Genomic DNA, 25,642 nt, shown 5'->3' on the forward strand with positions numbered 1-25,642 from the left:
AACACCACAAAAATCCCTAAATCTTTTCAAAATACCACAAAATTCTTGAAAAGCCTCACCAAATTCCAGAAATATCCCACAAAATTACCTACATCATTCCAAAACTCTACCAAATTCCACAAAAATCCCACAAAATCTCCACAAATTCCCACAGAATACATGAAAAATCCCTGATAATTTTTCAATTCTCTGCAGAATCCCACAGAATTCCAGAAAAGTCCCTCAAAGTTCCACAAACATCCCACAAAATGTCCTCAATATCCAACAAAATCCCAGAGAAATGCCACCAAATTCCCTAAATCTTCTCAAAACACAACCAAATTCTAGAAAAATATCCCACCAAATCTCCACAAATTCCCACAAAATACATGAAAAATCCCTCAAGATCCCTAAATCCCTCAATATCCACCAAAATTCCACAAAAATCACACAAAACCTCCAAAAGTTTCCACAAAATCCAAAACAAAATCCTCAAAATTCTTCAAGTCTGTTCAGAATCCCACAGAATTCCAGAAAAATCCCCACAAAATTCCAGAGAAGTCCCACAAAATTCCCTAAATCATTTCAAAACCCTACCAATTCACAGGAATGTCCCACAAAATCTCCACCGATTCCCAGAACATCCCACCAAAATCCCACCAAAATCCCTAAATCTTCTGAAAACTCGACCAAATTCCAGAAACGCCCCATAGAATCACCACAGTTTCCCACAAACTTCAAGAAAAACACCAAAAATTCTCTAAATCTTTTCAAAATACCACAAAATTCTTGAAAGGCCCCACCAAATTCCAGAAATATCCCACAAAATGACCTAAATCATTCCAAAACTCTACCAAATGCCACAAAAACCCCACAGAATCTCCACAAATTCCCAAAAAATACATGAAAAATTTGTGATAATTTGTCAATTCTCTGCAGAATCCCACAAAATTCTTGAAAAGTCCCTCAAAGTTCCACAAACATCCCACAAAATGTCCTCAATATCCAACAAAACTCCAGAAAAATCCGACAAAATTCCCTTAATCTTCTCAAAACAGGACAAAATTCTAGAAAAAAATCCCACCAAATCTCCACAAATTCCCACAAAATACATGTAAAAGCCCTCAAGATCCCTAAATCGCCTCAATATCCCACAAAATACCACAAAAATCACACAAAACCTCCACAAGTTTCCACAAAATCTAAGAAAACTTCCTCAAAATTCTTCAGGTCTCCTCAAAACCACACAAAGTCCTTGAAAAGGCCCACCAAATTCCAGAAACATCCCACAAAATGACCTAAATCATTCCAAAACTCTACCAAATTCCAGAAAAATCCCACCAAATCTCCACAAATTCCCACAAAATACATGAAAAATCCCTCAAGATTCCTAAATCTCCTCAATATCCCACAAAATTCCACAAAAATCAGACAAAACCTCCAAAAGTTTCCACAAAATCTAAGAAAACTTCCTCAAAATTCTTCAGGTCTCCTCAAAACCACACAAAGTCCTTGAAAAGGCCCACCAAATTCCAGAAACATCCCACAAAATGACCTAAAGCTTCTCAAAACTCTACCAAATTCCAGAAAAATCCCACCAAATCTCCACAAATTCCCAAAAAATACATGAGAAATTCGTGAAAATTTGTCAATTCTCTGCAGAATCCCACAAAATTCCAGAAAAGCCCCTCAAAGTTCCACAAACATCCCACAAAATGTCCTCAATATCCAACAAAATTCCAGAGAAATCCCACCAAATTCCCTAAATCTTCTCAAAACACAACCAAATTCTAGAAAAATATCCCACCAAATCTCCACAAATTCCCACAAAATACATGAAAAATCCCTCAAGATCCCTAAATCCCTCAATATCCCACAAAATTCCACAAAAATCACACAAAACCTCCAAAAGTTTCCACAAAATCTAAAACAAATTCCTCAAAATTCTTCAAGTCTGTTCAGAATCCCACACAATTCCAGAAACATCCCCACAAAATTCCAGAGAAGTCCCACAAAATTCCCTAAATCATTTCAAAACCCTACCAATTCACAGGAATGTCCCACAAAATCTCCACCGATTCCGAGAAAATCCCACAAAAATCCCACCAAAATCCCACAAAAATCCCTAAATCTTCTGAAAACTCGACCAAATTCCAGAAACGCCCCATAGAATCACCACAGTTTCCCACAAACTTCAAGAAAAACACCACAAAATTCCCTAAATCTTTTCAAAATACCACAAAATTCTTGAAAAGCCCCACCAAATTCCAGAAATATCCCACAAAATGTCCTCAATCATTCCAAAACTCTACCAAATGCCACAAAAAACCCCACAGAATCTCCACAAATTCCCAAAAAATACATGAAAAATTCGTGATAATTTGTCAATTCTCTGCAGAATCCCACAAAATTCTTGAAAAGTCCCTCAAAGTTCCACAAACATCCCACAAAATGTCCTCAATATCCAACAAAATTCCAGAGAAATCCCACTAAATTCCCTAAATCTTCTCAAAACACAACCAAATTCTAGAAAAATATCCCACCAAATCTCCACAAATTCCCACAAAATACATGAAAAATCCCTCAAGATCCCTAAATCCCTCAATATCCCACAAAATTCCACAAAAATCACACAAAACCTCCAAAAGTTTCCACAAAATCTAAGAAAAATTCCTCAAAATTCTTCAAGTCTGTTCAGAATCCCACACAATTCCAGAAAAATCCCCACAAAATTCCAGAGAAGTCCCACAAAATTCCCTAAATCATTTCAAAACCCTATAATTCACAGGAATGTCCCACAAAATCTCCATCGAATCCCAGAAAATCCCAGAAAAATCCCACCAAAATCCCACCAAAATCCCTAAATCTTCTGAAAACTCGACCAAATTCCAGAAACGCCCCATAGAATCACCACAGTTTCCCACAAACTTCAAGAAAAACACCACAAAATTCTCTAAATCTTTTCAAAATACCACAAAATTCTTGTAAAGCCCCACCAAATTCCAGAAATATCCCACAAAATGTCCTCAATCATTCCAAAACTCTACCAAATGCCACAAAAACCCCACAGAATCTCCACAAATTCCCAAAAAATACATGAAAAATCCCTGATAATCCGACAATTCTCTGCGGAATCCCACAGAATTCTTGAAAAGTCCCTCAAAGTTCCACAAACATCCCACAAAATGTCCTCAGTATCCAACAAAACTCCAGAAAAATCCGACAAAATTCCCTTAATCTTCTCAAAACAGGACAAAATTCTAGAAAAAAATCCCACCAAATCTCCACAAATTCCCACAAAATACATGAAAAATCCCTCAAGATCCCTAAATCGCCTCAATATCCCACAAAATTCCACAAAAATCACACAAAACCTCCACAAATTCCCACAAAATCAAAAAAAATTCCTCAAAATTCTTCAAGTCTCCTCAAAACCACACAAAGTCCTTGAAAAGGCCCACCAAATTCCACAAAAATCCCACAGAATCTCCACAAATTCCCACAACATCTAAAACAAATTCCTCAAAATTCTTCAAGTCTGTTCAGAATCCCACAGAATTCCATAAAAATCCCCACAAAATTCCAGAGAAGTCCCACAAAATTCCCTAAATCATTTCAAAACCCTACCAATTCACAGGAATGTCCCACAAAATCTCCACCGATTCCGAGAAAATCCCACCAAAATCCCACCAAAATCCCACAAAAATCCCTAAATCTTCTGAAAACTCGACCAAATTCCAGAAACGCCCCATCAAATCCCCACAGTTTCCCACAAACTTCAAGAAAAACACCACAAAAATCCCTAAATCTTTTCAAAATACCACAAAATTCTTGAAAAGCCTCACCAAATTCCAGAAATATCCCACAAAATTACCTACATCATTTCAAAACTCTACCAAATTCCACAAAAACCCCACAGAATCTCCACAAATTCCCAAAAAATACATGAAAAATTCGTGAAAATTTGTCAATTCTCTGCAGAATCCCACAAAATTCCAGAAAAGTCCCTCAAAGTTCCACAAACATCCCACAAAATGTCCTCAATATCCAACAAAATCCCAGAGAAATGCCACCAAATTCCCTAAATCTTCTCAAAACACAACCAAATTCTAGAAAAATATCCCACCAAATCTCCACAAATTCCCACAAAATACATGAAAAATCCCTCAAGATCCCTAAATCCCTCAATATCCCACAAAATTCCACAAAAATCACACAAATCCTCCACAAGTTTCCACAAAATCTACGAAAACTTCCTCAAAATTCTTCAAGTCTCCTCAAAACCACACAAAGTCCTTGAAAAGGCCCACCAAATTCCAGAAACATCCCACAAAATGACTTAAATCTTCTCAAAACTCTACCAAATTCCAGAAAAATCCCACCAAATCTCCACAAATTCCCAAAAAATACATGAGAAGTTCGTGAAAATTTGTCAATTCTCTGCAGAATCCCACAAAATTCCAGAAAAGCCCCTCAAAGTTCCACAAACATCCCACAAAATGTCCTCAATATCCAACAAAATCCCAGAGAAATGCCACCAAATTCCCTAAATCTTCTCAAAACACAACCAAATTCTAGAAAAATATCCCACCAAATCTCCACAAATTCCCACAAAATACATGAAAAATCCCTCAAGATCCCTAAATCCCTCAATATCCACCAAAATTCCACAAAAATCACACAAAACCTCCACAAGTTTCCACAAAATCTAAGAAAACTTCCTCAAAATTCTTCAGGTCTCCTCAAAACCACACAAAGTCCTTGAAAAGGCCCACCAAATTCCAGAAACATCCCACAAAATGACCTAAAGCTTCTCAAAACTCTACCAAATTCCAGAAAAATCCCACCAAATCTCCACAAATTCCAAAAAAATACATGAGAAATTCGTGAAAATTTGTCAATTCTCTGCAGAATCCCACAAAATTCCAGAAAAGCCCCTCAAAGTTCCACAAACATCCCACAAAATGTCCTCAATATCCAACAAAATTCCAGAGAAATCCCGCCAAATTCCCTAAATCTTCTCAAAACACAACCAAATTCTAGAAAAATATCCCACCAAATCTCCACAAATTCCCACAAAATACATGAAAAATCCCTCAAGATCCTTAAATCCCTCAATATCCCACAAAATTCCACAAAAATCACACAAAACCTCCAAAAGTTTCCACAAAATCTAAGAAAAATTCCTCAAAATTCTTCAAGTCTGTTCAGAATCCCACACAATTCCAGAAAAATCCCCACAAAATTCCAGAGAAGTCCCACAAAATTCCCTAAATCATTTCAAAACCCTATAATTCAGAGGAATGTCCCAGAAAATCTCCATCGAATCCCAGAAAATCCCAGAAAAATCCCACCAAAATCCCACCAAAATCCCTAAATCTTCTGAAAACTCGACCAAATTCCAGAAACGCCCCATAGAATCACCACAGTTTCCCACAAACTTCAAGAGAAACACCACAAAATTCTCTAAATCTTTTCAAAATACCACAAAATTCTTGTAAAGCACCACCAAATTCCAGAAATATCCCACAAAATGTCCTCAATCATTCCAAAACTCTACCAAATGCCACAAAAACCCCACAGAATCTCCACAAATTCCCAAAAAATACATGAAAAATCCCTGATAATCCGACAATTCTCTGCAGAATCCCACAGAATTCTTGAAAAGTCCCTCAAAGTTCCACAAACATCCCACAAAATCTCCTCAATATCTAACAAACCTCCGGAAAAATTCGACAAAATTCCCTTAATCTTCTCAAAACAGGACAAAATTCTAGAAAAAAATCCCACCAAATCTCCACAAATTCCCACAAAATACATGTAAAAGCCCTCAAGATCCCTAAATCGCCTCAATATCCCACAAAATACCATAAAAATCACACAAAACCTCCACAAATTCCCACAAAATCAAAGAAAAATTCCTCAAAATTCTTCAAGTCTCCTCAAAACCACACAAAGTCCTAGAAAATGCCCACCAAATTCCAGAAAAATCCCACAGAATCTCCACAAATTCCCACAAAATCTAAAACAAATTCCTCAAAATTCTTCAAGTCTGTTCAGAATCCCAAACAATTCCATAAAAATCCCCACAAAATTCCAGAGAAGTCCCACAAAATTCCCTAAATCATTTCAAAACCCTACCAATTCACAGGCATGTCCCACAAAATCTCCACCGATTCCGAGAAAATCCCACAAAAAATCCCACCAAAATCCCACCAAAATCCCACCAAAATCCCTAAATCTTCTGAAAACTCGACCAAATTCCAGAAACGCCCCATCAAATCACCACAGTTTCCCACAAACTTCAAGAAAAACACCACAAAAATCCCTAAATCTTTTCAAAACACAACCAAATTCTAGAAAAATATCCCACCAAATCTCCACAAATTCCCACAAAATACATGTAAAATCCCTCAAGATCCCTAAATCGCCTCAATATCCCACAAAATTCCACAAAAATCACACAAAACCTCCAAAAGTTTCCACAAAATCTACGAAAACTTCCTCAAAATTCTTCAGGTCTCCTCAAAACCACACAAAGTCCTTGAAAATGCCCACCAAATTCCAGAAACATCCCACAAAATGACCTAAATCGTTCCAAAACTCTACCAAATTCCACAAAAATCCCACCAAATATCCACAAATTCCCAAAAAATACATGAAAAATTCGTGAAAATTTGTCAATTCTCTGCAGAATCCCACAAAATTCCAGAAAAGTCCCTCAAAGTTCCACAAACATCCCACAAAATGTCCTCAATATCCAACAAAATCCCAGAGAAATGCCACCAAATTCCCTAAATCTTCTCAAAACACAACCAAATTCTAGAAAAATATCCCACCAAATCTCCACAAATTCCCACAAAATACATGAAAAATCCCTCAAGATCCCTAAATCCCTCAATATCCCACAAAATTCCACAAAAATCACACAAATCCTCCACAAGTTTCCACAAAATCTACGAAAACTTCCTCAAAATTCTTCAAGTCTCCTCAAAACCACACAAAGTCCTTGAAAAGGCCCACCAAATTCCAGAAACATCCCACAAAATGACCTAAATCTTCTCAAAACTCTACCAAATTCCAGAAAAATCCCACCAAATCTCCACAAATTCCCACAAAATACATGAAAAATCCCTCAAGATCCTTAAATCCCTCAATATCCCACAAAATTCCACAAAAATCACACAAAACCTCCAAAAGTTTCCACAAAATCTAAAACAAATTCCTCAAAATTCTTCAAGTCTGTTCAGAATCCCACACAATTCCAGAAACATCCCCACAAAATTCCAGAGAAGTCCCACAAAATTCCCTAAATCATTTCAAAACCCTACCAATTCACAGGAATGTCCCACAAAATCTCCACCGATTCCCAGAAAATCCCGCAAAAATCCCACCAAAATCCCAAAAAAATCCCTAAATCTTCTGAAAACTCGACCAAATTCCAGAAACGCCCCATCAAATCACCACAGTTTCCCACAAACTTCAAGAAAAACACCACAAAAATCCCTAAATCTTTTCAAAATACCACAAAATTCTTGAAAAGCCTCACCAAATTCCAGAAATATCCCACAAAATTACCTACATCATTCCAAAACTCTACCAAATTCCACAAAAATCCCACCAAATCTCCACAAATTCCCAAAAAATACATGAAAAATCCCTGATAATTCGACAATTCTCTGCAAAATCCCACAGAATTCCAGAAAAGTCCCTCAAAGTTCCACAAATATCCCACAAAATCTCATCAATATCTAACAAAACTCCAGAAAAATCCGACAAAATTCCCTTAATCTTCTCAAAACAGGACAAAATTCTAGAAAAATATCCCACCAAATCTCCACAAATTCCCACAAAATACATGTAAAAGCCCTCAAGATCCCTAAATCGCCTCATTATCCCACAAAATACCATAAAAATCACACAAAACCTCCACAAATTCCCACAAAATCAAAGAAAAATTCCTCAAAATTCTTCAAGTCTCCTCAAAACCACACAAAGTCCTAGAAAAGGCTCACCAAATTCCAGAAAAATCCCACAGAATCTCCACAAATTCCCACAAAATCTAAAACAAATTCCTCAAAATTCTTCAAGTCTGTTCAGAATCCCACAGAATTCCATAAAAATCCCCACAAAATTCCAGAGAAGTCCCACAAAATTCCCTAAATCATTTCAAAACCCTACCAATTCACAGGCATGTCCCACAAAATCTCCACCGATTCCGAGAAAATCCCACAAAAAATCCCACCAAAATCCCACCAAAATCCCACCAAAATCCCTAAATCTTCTGAAAACTCGACCAAATTCCAGAAACGCCCCATCAAATCACCACAGTTTCCCACAAACTTCAAGAAAAACACCACAAAAATCCCTAAATCTTTTCAAAATACCACAAAATTCTTGAAAAGCCTCACCAAATTCCAGAAATATCCCACAAAATTACCTACATCATTCCAAAACTCTACCAAATTCCACAAAAATTCCACCAAATCTCCACAAATTCCCAAAAAATACATGAAAAATCCCTGAAAATTCGACAATTCTCTGCAGAATCCCACAGAATTCCAGAAAAGTCCCTCAAAGTTCCACAAACATCCCACAAAATGTCCAAAAATGTCCACAAAATCCCAAGAAAAATCCCACCAAATTCCCTAAATCTTCTCAAAACCCAACTGAATTCCAGAAAAATCCCACCAAATCTCCACAAATTCCCACAAAATACATGAAAAATCCCTCAAGATTCCTAAATCTCCTCAATATCCCACAAAATTCCACAAAAATCACACAAAACCTCCACAAGTTTCCACAAAATCTAAAACAAATTCCTCAAAATTCTTCAAGTCTGTTCAGAATCCCACACAATTCAAGAAAAATCCCCACAAAATTCCAGAGAAGTCCCACAAAATTCCCTAAATCATTTCAAAACCCTACCAATTCACAGGAATGTCCCACAAAATCTCCACCGATTCCGAGAAAATCCCACAAAAATCCCACCAAAATCCCACAAAAATCCCTAAATCTTCTGAAAACTCGACCAAATTCCAGAAACGCCCCATAGAATCACCACAGTTTCCCACAAACTTCAAGAAAAACACCACAAAATTCTCTAAATCTTTTCAAAATACCACAAAATTCTTGAAAAGCCCCACCAAATTCCAGAAATATCCCACAAAATATCCTCAATCATTCCAAAACTCTACCAAATTCCACACAAACCCCACAGAATCTCCACAAATTCCCACAAAATACATGATTAATTCGTGATAATTTGTCAGTTCTCTGCAGAATCCCACAGAATTCCAGAAAAGTCCCTCAAAGTTCCACAAACATCCCACAAAATGTCCTCAATATCCAACAAACCTCCAGAAAAATCTCACCAAATTCCCTTAATCTTCTCAAAACAGGACAAAATTCTAGAAAAAAATCCCACCAAATCTCCACAAATTCCCACAAAATACATGAAAAATCCCTCAAGATCCCTAAATCCCTCAATATCCCACAAAATTCCACAAAAATCACACAAAACCTCCAAAAGTTTCCACAAAATCTAAAACAAATTCCTCAAAATTCTTCAAGTCTGTTCAGAATCCCACACAATTCAAGAAAAATCCCCACAAAATTCCAGAGAAGTCCCACAAAATTCCCTAAATCATTTCAAAACCCTACCAATTCACAGGAATGTCCCACAAAATCTCCACCGATTCCGAGAAAATCCCAGAAAAATCCCACCAAAATCCCACAAAAATCCCTAAATCTTCTGAAAACTCGACCAAATTCCAGAAACGCCCCATAGAATCACCACAGTTTCCCACAAACTTCAAGAGAAACACCACAAAATTCTCTAAATCTTTTCAAAATACCACAAAATTCTTGTAAAGCCACATCAAATTCCAGAAATATCCCACAAAATGTCCTCAATCATTCCAAAACTCTACCAAATGCCACAAAAACCCCACAGAATCTCCACAAATTCCCAAAAAATACATGAAAAATCCCTGATAATCTGACAATTCTCTGCAGAATCCCACAGAATTCTTGAAAAGTCCCTCAAAGTTCCACAAACATCCCACAAAATGTCCTCAGTATCCAACAAAACTCCAGAAAAATCCGACAAAATTCCCTTAATCTTCTCAAAACAGGACAAAATTCTAGAAAAAAATCCCACCAAATCTCCACAAATTCCCACAAAATACATGAAAAATCCCTCAAGATCCCTAAATCGCCTCAATATCCCACAAAATTCCACAAAAATCACACAAAACCTCCACAAATTCCCACAAAATCAAAAAAAATTCCTCAAAATTCTTCAAGTCTCCTCAAAACCACACAAAGTCCTTGAAAAGGCCCACCAAATTCCAGAAAAATCCCACAGAATCTCCACAAATTCCCACAACATCTAAAACAAATTCCTCAAAATTCTTCAAGTCTGTTCAGAATCCCACAGAATTCCATAAAAATCCCCACAAAATTCCAGAGAAGTCCCACAAAATTCCCTAAATCATTTCAAAACCCTACCAATTCACAGGAATGTCCCACAAAATCTCCACCGATTCCGAGAAAATCCCGCAAAAATCCCACCAAAATCCCACAAAAATCCCTAAATCTTTACAAAATACCACAAAATTCTTGAAAAGCCTCACCAAATTCCAGAAATATCCCACAAAATTACCTACATCATTCCAAAACTCTACCAAATTCCACAAAAATCCCACAAAATCTCCACAAATTCCCAAAAAATACATGAAAAATCCCTGATAATTCGACAATTCTCTGCAGAATCCCACAGAATTCCAGAAAAGTCCCTCAAAGTTCCACAAACATCCCACAAAATGTCCAAATATGTCCACAAAATCCCAAGAAAAATCCCACCAAATTCCCTAAATCTTCTCAAAACCCAACTGAATTCCAGAAAAATCCCACCAAATCTCCACAAATTCCCACAAAATACATGAAAAATCCCTCAAGATTCCTAAACCCTCAATATCCCACAAAATTCCACAAAAATCACACAAATCCTCCACAAGTTTCCACAAAATCTACGAAAACTTCCTCAAAATTCTTCAACTCTCCTCAAAACTACACAAAGTCCTTGAAAAGGCCCACCGAATTCCAGAAAAGTCCCACAGAATCTCCACAAATTCCCACAAAATCTAAAACAAATTCTTCATAATTCTTCATGTCTCCTCAGAATCCCGCAGAATTCCAGAGAATCCCCACAAAATTCCAGAGAAGTCCCACAAAATTCCCTAAATCATTTCAAAACCCTACCAATTCACAGGAATGTCCCACAAAATCTCCACCGATTCCTAGAAAATCCCACCAAAATCCTACCAAAATCCCTGAATCTTCTGAAAACTCGACCAAATTCCAGAAACGCCCCATCAAATCACCACAGTTTCCCACAAACTTCAAGAAAAACACCACAAAAATCCCTAAATCTTTACCAAATACCACAAAATTCTTGAAAAGCCCCACCAAATTCCAGAAATATCCCACAAAATTACCTACATCATTCCAAAACTCTACCAAATTCCACAAAAATCCCACAAAATCTCCACAAATTCCCACAGAATACATGAAAAATCCCTCAAGACCCCTAAATCCCCTCAATATCCCACAAAATTCCACAAAAATCACACAAAAGCTCCACAAGTTTCCAAAAATTCTACGAAAACTTCCTCAAAATTCTTCAAGTCTCCTCAAAACCACACAAAGTCCTTGAAAAGGCCCACCAAATTCCAGAAAAATACCACCCAATCTCCACAAATTCCCACAAAATCTAAAACAAATTCCTCAAAATTCTTCAAGTCTGTTCAGAATCCCACACAATTCAAGAAAAATCCCCACAAAATTCCAGAGAAGTCCCACAAAATTCCCTAAATCATTTCAAAACCCTACCAATTCACAGGAATGTCCCACAAAATCTCCACCGATTCCGAGAAAATCCCAGAAAAATCCCACAAAAATCCCACAAAAATCCCTAAATCTTCTGAAAACTCGACCAAATTCCAGAAACGCCCCATAGAATCACCACAGTTTCCCACAAACTTCAAGAGAAACACCACAAAATTCTCTAAATCTTTTCAAAATACCACAAAATTCTTGTAAAGCCCCACCAAATTCCAGAAATATCCCACAAAATGTCCTCAATCATTCCAAAACTCTACCAAATTCCACAAAAATCCCACCAAATCTCCACAAATTCCCAAAAAATACATGAAAAATTCGTGATAATTTGTCAATTCTCTGCAGAATCCCACAAAATTCCAGAAAAGCCCCTCAAAGTTCCAGAAACATCCCAGAAAATGTCCTCAATATCCAACAGAATTCCAGAAAAATCCCACAAAATTCCCTAAATCTTTTTAAAATACCACGAAATTCTTGAATAGCCCCACCAAATTCCAGAAATATCCTACAAAATTACCTAAATCATTCCAAAACTCTACCAAATGCCACAAAACCCCCACAGAATCTCCTCAAATTCCCACAAAATACATGAAGAATTCGTGATAATTTGTCAATTCTCTGCAGAATCCCACAAAATTCCAGAAAAGCCCCTCAAAGTTCCACAAACATCCCACAAAATCTCCTCAATATCCAACAAAATTCCAGAGAAATCCCACCAAATTCCCTAAATCTTCTCAAAAAACAACCAAATTCTGGAAAAAATCCCACCAAATCTCCACAAATTCCCACAAAATACATGTAAAAGCCCTCAAGATCCCTAAATCCCTCAATATCCCACAAAATACCATAAAAATCACACAAAACCTCCACAAATTCCCACAAAATCAAGAAAAATTCCTCAAAATTCTTCAAGTCTCCTCAAAACCACGCAAAGTCCTTGACAAGGCCCACCAAATTCCACAAAAATCCCACAGAATCTCCACAAATTCTACAAAATCTAAAACAAATTCCTCAAAATTCTTCAAGTCTTTTCATATTCCCACACAATTCAAGAAAAATCCCCACAAAATTCCAGAGAAGTCCCAAAAAATTCCCTAAATCATTTCAAAACCCTACCAATTCACAGGAATGTCCCACAAAATATCCACCGATTCCCAGAACATCCCACAAAAATCCCACCAAAATCCCACAAAAATCCCTAAATCTTCTGAAAACTCGACCAAATTCCAGAAATGCCCCATCAAATCACCACAGTTTCCCACAAACTTCAAGAAAAATCACACAAAATTCCCTAAATCTTTTCCAAATACCACAAAATTCTTGAAAAGCCCCACCAAATTCCAGAAATATCCCACAAAACGAACTCAATCATTCCAAAACTCTACCAAATTCCACACAAACCCCACAGAATCTCCACAAATTCCCACAAAATACATGATTAATTCGTGATAATTTGTCAATTCTCTGCAGAATCCCACAGAATTCCAGAAAAGTCCCTCAAAGTTCCACAAACATCCCACAAAATGTCCTCAATATCCAACAAACCTCCAGAAAAATCTCACCAAATTCCCTTAATCTTCTCAAAACAGGACCAAATTCTAGAAAAAAATCCCACCAAATCTCCACAAATTCCCACAAAATACATGAAAAATCCCTCAAGATCCCTAAATCCCTCAATATCCCACAAAATTCCACAAAAATCACACAAAACCTCCACAAGTTTCCACAAAATCTAAGAAAAATTCCTCAAAATTCTTCAAGTCTGTTCAGAATCCCACACAATTCAAGAAAAATCCCCACAAAATTCCAGAGAAGTCCCACAAAATTCCCTAAATCATTTCAAAACCCTACCAATTCACAGGAATGTCCCAGAAAATCTCCATCGAATCCCAGAAAATCCCAGAAAAATCCCACCAAAATCCCACCAAAATCCCTAAATCTTCTGAAAACTCGACCAAATTCCAGAAACGCCCCATAGAATCAGCACAGTTTCCCACAAACTTCAAGAGAAACACCACAAAATTCTCTAAATCTTTTCAAAATACCACAAAATTCTTGTAAAGCCCCACCAAATTCCAGAAATATCCCACAAAATGTCCTCAATCATTCCAAAACTCTACCAAATGCCACAAAAACCCCACAGAATCTCCACAAATTCCCAAAAAATACATGAAAAATCCCTGATAATCTGACAATTCTCTGCAGAATCCCACAGAATTCTTGAAAAGTCCCTCAAAGTTCCACAAACATCCCACAAAATGTCCTCAGTATCCAACAAAACTCCAGAAAAATCCGACAAAATTCCCTTAATCTTCTCAAAACAGGACAATATTCTAGAAAAAAATCCCACCAAATCTCCACAAATTCCCACAAAATACATGAAAATTCCCTCAAGATCCCTAAATCGCCTCAATATCCCACAAAATTCCACAAAAATCACACAAAACCTCCACAAATTCCCACAAAATCAAAAAAAATTCCTCAAAATTCTTCAAGTCTCCTCAAAACCACACAAAGTCCTTGAAAAGGCCCACCAAATTCCACAAAAATCCCACAGAATCTCCACAAATTCCCACAACATCTAAAACAAATTCCTCAAAATTCTTCAAGTCTGTTCAGAATCCCACAGAATTCCATAAAAATCCCCACAAAATTCCAGAGAAGTCCCACAAAATTCCCTAAATCATTTCAAAACCCTACCAATTCACAGGAATGTCCCAGAAAATCTCCACCGATTCCCAGAACATCCCACAAAAATCCCACCAAAATCCCACAAAAATCCCTAAATCTTCTGAAAACTCGCCCAAATTCCAGAAATGCCCCATCAAATCACCACAGTTTCCCACAAAATTCAAGAAAAACACCACCAAATTCCCTAAATCTTTCCCAAATACCACAAAATTCTTGAAAAGCCCCACCAAATTCCAGAAATATCCCACAAAATGTCCTCAATCATTCCAAAACTCTACTAAATTCCACACAAACCCCACAGAATCTCCACAAATTCCCACAAAATACATGATTAATTCGTGATAATTTGTCAATTCTCTGCAGAATCCCACAGAATTCCAGAAAAGTCCCTCAAAGTTCCACAAATATCCCACAAAATGTCCTCAATATCCAACAAACCTCCAGAAAAATTTGACAAAATTCCCTTAATCTTCTCAAAACAGGACAAAATTCTAGAAAAAAATCCCACCAAATCTCCACAAATTCCCACAAAATATATGTAAAAGCTCTCAAGATCCCTAAATCGCCTCAATATCCACCAAAATTCCACAAAAATCACACAAAACCTCCAAAAGTTTCCACAAAATCTACGAAAACTTCCTCAAAATTCTTCAAGTCTCCTCAAAACCACACAAAGTCCTTGAAAAGGCCCCACCCAATTCCAGAAACATCCCATAAAATGACCTAAATCATTCCAAAACTCTACCAAATTCCACAAAAACCCCACAGAATCTCCACAAATTCCCAAAAAATACATGAAAAATCCCTGATAATTTGTCAATTCTCTGCAGAATCCCACAAAATTCCAGAAAAGTCCCTCAAAGTTCCACAAACATCCCACAAAATGTCCTCAATATCCAACAAAATCCCAGAGAAATGCCACCAAATTCCCTAAATCTTCTCAAAACACAACCAAATTCTAGAAAAATATCCCACCAAATCTCCACAAATTCCCACAAAATACATGAAAAATCCCTCAAGATCCCTAAACCCTCAATATCCCACAAAATTCCACAAAAATCACACAAATCCTCCACAAGTTTCCACAAAATCTAAGGAAACTTCCTCAAAATTCTTCAACTCTCCTCAAAACTACACAAAGTCCTTGAAAAGGCCCACCGAATTCCAGAAAAGTCCCACAGAATCTCCACAAATTCCCACAAAATCTAAAACAAATTCTTCATAATTCTTCATGTCTCCTCAGAATCCCGCAGAATTCCAGAGAATCCCCACAAAATTCCAGAGAAGTCCCACAAAATTCCCTAAATCATTTCAAAACCCTACCAATTCACAGGAATGTCCCACAAAATCTCCACCGATTGCCAGAACATCCCAGCAAAATCCCACAAAAATCCCTAAATCTTCTGAAAACTCGACCAAATTCCAGAAACGCCCCATCAAATCACCACAGTTTCCCACAAACTTCAAGAAAAACACCACAAAAATCCCTAAATCTTTACCAAATACCACAAAATTCTTGAAAAGCCCCACCAAATTCCAGAAATATCCCACAAAATTACCTACATCATTCCAAAACTCTACCAAATTCCACAAAAATCCCACAAAATCTCCACAAATTCCCACAGAATACATGAAAAATCCCTGATAATTTTTCAATTCACTGCAGAATCCCACAGAATTCCAGAAAAGTCCCTCAAAGTTCCACAAACATCCCACAAAATGTCCTCAGTATCCAACAAAACTCCAGAAAAATCCGACAAAATTCCCTTAATCTTCTCAAAACAGGACAATATTCTAGAAAAAAATCCCACCAAATCTCCACAAATTCCCACAAAATACATGTAAAAGCCCTCAAGATCCCTAAATCATTCAATATCCCACAAAATACCATAAAAATCACACAAAACCTCCTCAAATTCCCACAAAATCTAAAAAAATTCCTCAAAATTCTTCAAGTCTCCGCAAAACCACACAAAGTCCTTGAAAAGGCCCACCAAATTCCAGAAAAATACCACCCAATCTCCACAAATTCCCACAAAATCTAAAACAAATTCCTCAAAATTCTTCAAGTCTGTTCAGAATCCCACACAATTCAAGAAAAATCCCCACAAAATTCCAGAGAAGTCCCACAAAATTCCCTAAATCATTTCAAAACCCTACCAATTCACAGGAATGTCCCACAAAATCTCCACCGATTCCGAGAAAATCTCAGAAAAATCCCACCAAAATCCCACAAAAATCCCTAAATCTTCTGAAAACTCAACCAAATTCCAGAAACGCCCCATAAAATCACCAGTTTCCCACAAACTTCAAGAAAAACACCACAAAATTCCCTAAATCTATTCCAAATACCACAAAATTCTTGAAAAGCCCCACCAAATTCCAGAAATATCCCACAAAATGACCTAAATCATTCCAAAACTCTACCAAATTCCACAAAAACCCCACAGAATCTCCACAAATTCCCAAAAAATACATGAAAAATTCGTGATAATTTGTCAATTCTCTGCAGAATCCCACAAAATTCCAGAAAAGCCCCTCAAAGTTCCAGAAACATCCCACAAAATGTCCTCAATATCCAACAAAATTCCAGAAAAATCCCACAAAATTCCCTAAATCTTTTTAAAATACCACGAAATTCTTGAATAGCCCCACCAAATTCCAGAAATATCCTACAAAATGACCTAAATCATTCCAAAACTCTACCAAATGCCACAAAACCCCCACGGAATCTCCTCAAATTCCCACAAAATACATGAAGAATTCGTGATAATTTGTCAATTCTCTGCAGAATCCCACAAAATTCCAGAAAAGCCCCTCAAAGTTCCACAAACATCCCACAAAATGTCCTCAATATCCAACAAACCTCCAGAAAAATTTGACAAAATTCCCTTAATCTTCTCAAAACAGGACAAAATTCTAGAAAAAAATCCCACCAAATCTCCACAAATTCCCACAAAATATATGTAAAAGCTCTCAAGATCCCTAAATCGCCTCAATATCCACCAAAATTCCACAAAAATCACACAAAACCTCCAAAAGTTTCCACAAAATCTACGAAAACTTCCTCAAAATTCTTCAAGTCTCCTCAAAACCACACAAAGTCCTTGAAAAGGCCCCACCCAATTCCAGAAACATCCCATAAAATGACCTAAATCATTCCAAAACTCTACCAAATTCCACAAAAACCCCACAGAATCTCCACAAATTCCCAAAAAATACATGAAAAATCCCTGATAATTTGTCAATTCTCTGCAGAATCCCACAAAATTCCAGAAAAGTCCCTCAAAGTTCCACAAACATCCCACAAAATGTCCTCAATATCCAACAAAATTCCAGAGAAATGCCACCAAATTCCCTAAATCTTCTCAAAACACAACCAAATTCTAGAAAAATCCCACCAAATCTCCACAAATTCCCACAAAATACATGAAAAATCCCTCAAGATCCCTAAATCCCTCAATATCCCACAAAATTCCACAAAAATCACACAAAACCTCCACAAGTTTCCACAAAATCTACGAAAACTTCCTCAAAATTCTTCAAGTCTCCTCCAAACCACACAAAGTCCTTGAAAAGGCCCACAGAATTCCAGAAAAATCCCACCAAATTCCCTAAATCTTCTCAAAAAACAACCAAATTCTGGAAAAAATCCCACCAAATCTCCACAAATTCCCACAAAATACATGTAAAAGCCCTCAAGATCCCTAAATCCCTCAATATCCCACAAAATACCATAAAAATCACACAAAACCTCCACAAATTCCCACAAAATCAAGAAAAATTCCTCAAAATTCTTCAAGTCTCCTCAAAACCACACAAAGTCCTTGACAAGGCCCACCAAATTCCACAAAAATCCCACAGAATCTCCACAAATTCTACAAAATCTAAAACAAATTCCTCAAAATTCTTCAAGTCTGTTCAGATTCCCACACAATTCAAGAAAAATCCCCACAAAATTCCAGAGAAGTCCCAAAAAACTCCCTAAATCATTTCAAAACCCTACCAATTCACAGGAATGTCCCACAAAATCTCCACCGATTCCCAGAAAATCCCACCAAAATCCCACAAAAATCCCACAAAAATCCCTAAATCTTCTGAAAACTCAACCAAATTCCAGAAACGCATCATAAAATCACCACAGTTTCCCACAAAATTCAAGAAAAACTCCACAAAATTCCCTAAATCTTTTCAAAATACACAAAATTCTTGAAAGGCCCCACCAAATTCCAGAAATATCCCACAAAATGACCTACATCATTCCAAAACTCTACCAAATGCCACAAAAACCCCACAGAATCTCCACAAATTCTCAAAAAATACATGAAAAATGCGTGATAATTTGTCAATTCTCTGCAGAATCCCACAAAATTCTTGAAAAGTCCCTCAAAGTTCCACAAACATCCCACAAAATGTCCTCAGTATCCAACAAAACTCCAGAAAAATCCGACAAAATTCCCTTAATCTTCTCAAAACACAAGCAAATTCTAGAAAAATATCCCACCAAATCTCCACAAATTCCCACAAAATACATGTAAAAGCCCTCAAGATCCCTAAATCCCTCAATATCCCACAAAATACCATAAAAATCACACAAAACCTCCACAAATTCCCACAAAATCAAGAAAAATTCCTCAAAATTCTTCAAGTCTCCTCAAAACCACACAAAGTCCTTGAAAAGGCCCACCAAATTCCGCAAAAATCCCACAGAATCTCCACAAATTCTACAAAATCTAAAACAAATTCCTCAAAATTCTTCAAGTCTTTTCAGATTCCCACACAATTCAAGAAAAATCCCCACAAAATTCCAGAGAAGTCCCAAAAAACTCCCTAAATCATTTCAAAACCCTACCAATTCACAGGAATGTCCCACAAAATCTCCACCGATTCCCAGAAAATCCCGCAAAAATCCCACAAAAATCCCACAAAAATCCCTAAATCTTCTGAAAACTCGACCAAATTCCAGAAACGCATCATAAAATCACCACAGTTTCCCACAAAATTCAAGAAAAACTCCACAAAAATCCCTAAATCTTTTCAAAATACACAAAATTCTTGAAAAGCCCCACCAAATTCCTGAAATATCCCACAAAATGTCGTCAATCATTCCAAAACTCTACCAAATGACACAAAACCCCCATAGAATCTCCACAAATTCTAAAAAAATACATGAAAAATGCGTGATAATTTGTCAATTCTCTGCAGAATCCCACAAAATTCTTGAAAAGTCCCTCAAAGTTCCACAAACATCCCACAAAATCTCCTCAATATCCAACAAAACTCCAGAAAAATCCGACAAAATTCCCATAATCTTCTCAAAACACAAGCAAATTCTAGAAAAAAATCCCACCAAATCTCCAAAAATTCCCACAAAATACATGTAAAAGCCCTCAAGATCCCTAAATCGCCTCAATATCCCACAAAATACCATAAAAATCACACAAAACCTCCACAAATTCCCACAAAATCAAAGAAAAATTCCTCAAAATTCTTCAAGTCTCCTCAAAACCACACAAAGTCCTTGAAAAGGCCCACCAAATTCCAGAAAAATCCCACCGAATCTCCACAAATTCCCACAAAATCTAAAACAAATTCCTCAAAATTCTTCAAGTCTGTTCAGAATCCCAAACAGTTCCAGAAAAATCCCCACAAAATTCCAGAGAAGTCCCACAAAATTCGCTAAATCATTTCAAAACCCTACCAATTCACAGGAATGTTCCACAAAATCTCCACCGATTCCGAGAAAATCCCACAAAAAATCCCACCAAAATCCCACCAAAATCCCTAAATCTTCTGAAAACTCGACCAAATTCCAGAAACTCCCCATCAAATCACCACAGTTTCCCACAAACTTCAAGAAAAACACCACAAAAATCCCTAAATCTTTTCCAAATACCACAAAATTCTTGAAAAGCCCCACCAAATTCCAGAAATATCCCACAAAATGTCCTCAATCATTCCAAAACTCTACCAAATTCCACACAAACCCCACAGAATCTCCACAAATTCCCACAAAATACATGATTAATTCGTGATAATTTGTCAATTCTCTGCAGAATCCCACAGAATTCCAGAAAAGTCCCTCAAAGTTCCACAAACATCCCACAAAATGTCCAAAAATGTCCACAAAATCCCAAGAAAAATCCCACCAAATTCCCTAAATCTTCTCAAAACCCAACTGAATTCCAGAAAAATCCCACCAAATCTCCACAAATTCCCACAAAATACATGAAAAATCCCTCAAGATTCCTAAATCTCCTCAATTTCCCACAAAATTCCACAAAAATCACACAAAACCTCCACAAGTTTCCACAAAATCTAAAACAAATTCCTCAAAATTCTTCAAGTCTGTTCAGAATCCCACACAATTCAAGAAAAATCCCCACAAAATTCCAGAGAAGTCCCACAAAATTCCCTAAATCATTTCAAAACCCTACCAATTCACAGGAATGTCCCACAAAATCTCCACCGATTCCCAGAACATCCCGCAAAAATCCCACCAAAATCCCACAAAAATCCCTAAATCTTCTGAAAACTCGCCCAAATTCCAGAAATGCCCCATCAAATCACCACAGTTTCCCACAAACTTCAAGAAAAATCACACAAAATTCCCTAAATCTTTTCAAAATACCACAAAATTCTTGAAAAGCCCCACCAAATTCCAGAAATATCCCACAAAATGTCCTCAATCATTCCAAAACTCTACCAAATTCCACACAAACCCCACAGAATCTCCACAAATTCCCACAAAATACATGATTAATTCGTGATAATTTGTCAATTCTCTGCAGAATCCCACAGAATTCCAGAAAAGTCCCTCAAAGTTCCACAAACATCCCACAAAATGTCCTCAATATCCAACAAACCTCCAGAAAAATCCGACAAAATTCCCTTAATCTTCTCAAAACAGGACAAAATTCTAGAAAAAAATCCCACCAAATCTCCACAAATTCCCACAAAATACATGAAAAATCCCTCAAGATCCCTAAATCCCTCAATATCCCACAAAATTCCACAACAATCACACAAAACCTCCAAAAGTTTCCACAAAATCTACGAAAACTTCCTCAAAATTCTTCAAGTCTCCTCAAAACCACACAAAGTCCTTGAAAAGGCCCCACCAAATTCCAGAAACATCCCATAAAATGACCTAAATCATTCCAAAACTCTACCAAATTCCACAAAAACCCCACAGAATCTCCACAAATTCCCAAAAAATACATGAAAAATCCCTGATAATTTGTCAATTCTCTGCAGAATCCCACAAAATTCTTGAAAAGTCCCTCAAAGTTCCACAAACATCCCACAAAATCTCCTCAATATCCAACAAACCTCCAGAAAAATCTGGCAAAATTCCCTTAATCTTCTCAAAACAGGACAATATTCAAGAAAAAAATCCCACCAAATCTCCACAAATTCCCACAAAATACATGTAAAAGCCCTCAAGATCCCTAAATCCCTCAATATCCCACAAAATACCATAAAAATCACACAAAACCTCCACAAATTCCCACAAAATCAAGAAAAATTCCTCAAAATTCTTCAAGTCTCCTCAAAACCACACAAAGTCCTTGAAAAGGCCCACCAAATTCCAGTAAAATCCCACAGAATCTCCACAAATTCCCACAAAATCTAAAACAAATTCCTCAAAATTCTTCAAGTCTTTTCAGATTCCCACACAATTCAAGAAAAATCCCCACAAAATTCCAGAGAAGTCCCAAAAAACTCCCTAAATCATTTCAAAACCCTACCAATTCACAGGAATGTCCCACAAAATCTCCACCGATTCCCAGAAAATCCCACAAAAAATCCCACCAAAATCCCACCAAAATCCCTAAATCTTCTGAAAACTCGACCAAATTCCAGAAACACCCCATCAAATCACCACAGTTTCCCACAAACTTCAAGAAAAACACCACAAAAATCCCTAAATCTTTTCAAAATACCACAAAATTCTTGAAAAGCCTCACCAAATTCCAGAAATATCCCACAAAATTACCTACATCATTCCAAAACTCTACCAAATTCCACAAAAATTCCACCAAATCTCCACAAATTCCCAAAAAATACATGAAAAATCCCTGAAAATTCGACAATTCTCTGCAGAATCCCACAGAATTCCAGAAAAGTCCCTCAAAGTTCCACAAACATCCCACAAAATGTCCAAAAATGTCCACAAAATCCCAAGAAAAATCCCACCAAATTCCCTAAATCTTCTCAAAACCCAACTGAATTCCAGAAAAATCCCACCAAATCTCCACAAATTCCCACAAAATACATGAAAAATCCCTCAAGATTCCTAAATCTCCTCAATATCCCACAAAATTCCACAAAAATCACACAAAACCTCCACAAGTTTCCACAAAATCTAAAACAAATTCCTCAAAATTCTTCAAGTCTGTTCAGAATCCCACACAATTCCAGAAACATCCCCACAAAATTCCAGAGAAGTCCCACAAAATTCCCTAAATCATTTCAAAACCCTACCAATTCACAGGAATGTCCCACAAAATCTCCACCGATTCCCAGAACATCCCGCAAAAATCCCACCAAAATCCCACAAAAATCCCTAAATCTTCTGAAAACTCGCCCAAATTCCAGAAATGCCCCATCAAATCACCACAGTTTCCCACAAACGTCAAGAAAAACACCACAAAAATCCCTAAATCTTTTCCAAATACCACAAAATTCTTGAAAAGCCCCACCAAATTCCAGAAATATCCCACAAAATGTCCTCAATCATTCCAAAACTCTACCAAATTCCACACAAACCCCACAGAATCTCCACAAATTCCCACAAAATACATGATTAATTCGTGATAATTTGTCAATTCTCTGCAGAATCCCACAGAATTCCAGAAAAGTCCCTCAAAGTTCCACAAACATCCCACAAAATGTCCAAAAATGTCCACAAAATCCCAAGAAAAATCCCACCAAATTCCCTAAATCTTCTCAAAACCCAACTGAATTCCAGAAAAATCCCACCAAATCTCCACAAATTCCCACAAAATACATGAAAAATCCCTCAAGATTCCTAAATCTCCTCAATTTCCCACAAAATTCCACAAAAATCACACAAAACCTCCACAAGTTTCCACAAAATCTAAAACAAATTCCTCAAAATTCTTCAAGTCTGTTCAGAATCCCACACAATTCAAGAAAAATCCCCACAAAATTCCAGAGAAGTCCCACAAAATTCCCTAAATCATTTCAAAACCCTACCAATTCACAGGAATGTCCCACAAAATCTCCACCGATTCCCAGAACATCCCGCAAAAATCCCGCAAAAATCCCACAAAAATCCCTAAATCTTCTGAAAACTCGACCAAATTCCAGAAATGCCCCATCAAATCACCACAGTTTCCCACAAACTTCAAGAAAAATCACACAAAATTCCCTAAATCTTTTCCAAATACCACAAAATTCTTGAAAAGCCCCACCAAATTCCAGAAATATCCCACAAAATGTCCTCAATCATTCCAAAACTCTACCAAATTCCACACAAACCCCACAGAATCTCCACAAATTCCCACAAAATACATGATTAATTCGTGATAATTTGTCAATTCTCTGCAGAATCCCACAGAATTCCAGAAAAGTCCCTCAAAGTTCCACAAACATCCCACAAAATGTCCTCAATATCCAACAAACCTCCAGAAAAATCCGACAAAATTCCCTTAATCTTCTCAAAACAGGACAAAATTCTAGAAAAAAATCCCACCAAATCTCCACAAATTCCCACAAAATACATGAAAAAGCCCTCAAGATCCCTAAATCCCTCAATATCCCACAAAATACCATAAAAATCACACAAAACCTCCACAAATTCCCACAAAATCAAGAAAAATTCCTCAAAATTCTTCAAGTCTCCTCAAAACCACACAAAGTCCTTGAAAAGGCCCACGAAATTCCACAAAAATCCCACAGAATCTCCACAAATTCTACAAAATCTAAAACAAATTCCTCAAAATTCTTCAAGTCTTTTCAGATTCCCACACAATTCAAGAAAAATCCCCACAAAATTCCAGAGAAGTCCCAAAAAATTCCCTCAATCATTTCAAAACCCTACCAATTCACAGGAATGTCCCACAAAATCTCCACCGATTCCCAGAAAATCCCACAAAAAATCCCACCAAAATCCCACCAAAATCCCTAAATCTTCTGAAAACTCGACCAAATTCCAGAAACACCCCATCAAATCACCACAGTTTCCCACAAACTTCAAGAAAAACACCACAAAAATCCCTAAATCTTTTCAAAATACCACAAAATTCTTGAAAAGCCTCACCAAATTCCAGAAATATCCCACAAAATTACCTACATCATTCCAAAACTCTACCAAATTCCACAAAAATTCCACCAAATCTCCACAAATTCCCAAAAAATACATGAAAAATCCCTGAAAATTCGACAATTCTCTGCAGAATCCCACAGAATTCCAGAAAAGTCCCTCAAAGTTCCACAAACATCCCACAAAATGTCCAAAAATGTCCACAAAATCCCAAGAAAAATCCCACCAAATTCCCTAAATCTTCTCAAAACCCAACTGAATTCCAGAAAAATCCCACCAAATCTCCACAAATTCCCACAAAATACATGAAAAATCCCTCAAGATTCCTAAATCTCCTCAATATCCCACAAAATTCCACAAAAATCACACAAAACCTCCACAAGTTTCCACAAAATCTAAAACAAATTCCTCAAAATTCTTCAAGTCTGTTCAGAATCCCACACAATTCCAGAAACATCCCCACAAAATTCCAGAGAAGTCCCACAAAATTCCCTAAATCATTTCAAAACCCTACCAATTCACAGGAATGTCCCACAAAATCTCCACCGATTCCCAGAACATCCCGCAAAAATCCCACCAAAATCCCACAAAAATCCCTAAATCTTCTGAAAACTCGCCCAAATTCCAGAAATGCCCCATCAAATCACCACAGTTTCCCACAAACGTCAAGAAAAATCACACAAAATTCCCTAAATCTTTTCCAAATACCACAAAATTCTTGAAAAGCCCCACCAAATTCCAGAAATATCCCACAAAATGACCTAAATCATTCCAAAA

Source organism: Cyanistes caeruleus, unplaced genomic scaffold, assembly GCF_971803275.1.
Source record: "Cyanistes caeruleus unplaced genomic scaffold, bCyaCae1.hap1.1 HAP1_SCAFFOLD_214, whole genome shotgun sequence".
Taxonomy (NCBI): domain Eukaryota; kingdom Metazoa; phylum Chordata; class Aves; order Passeriformes; family Paridae; genus Cyanistes; species Cyanistes caeruleus.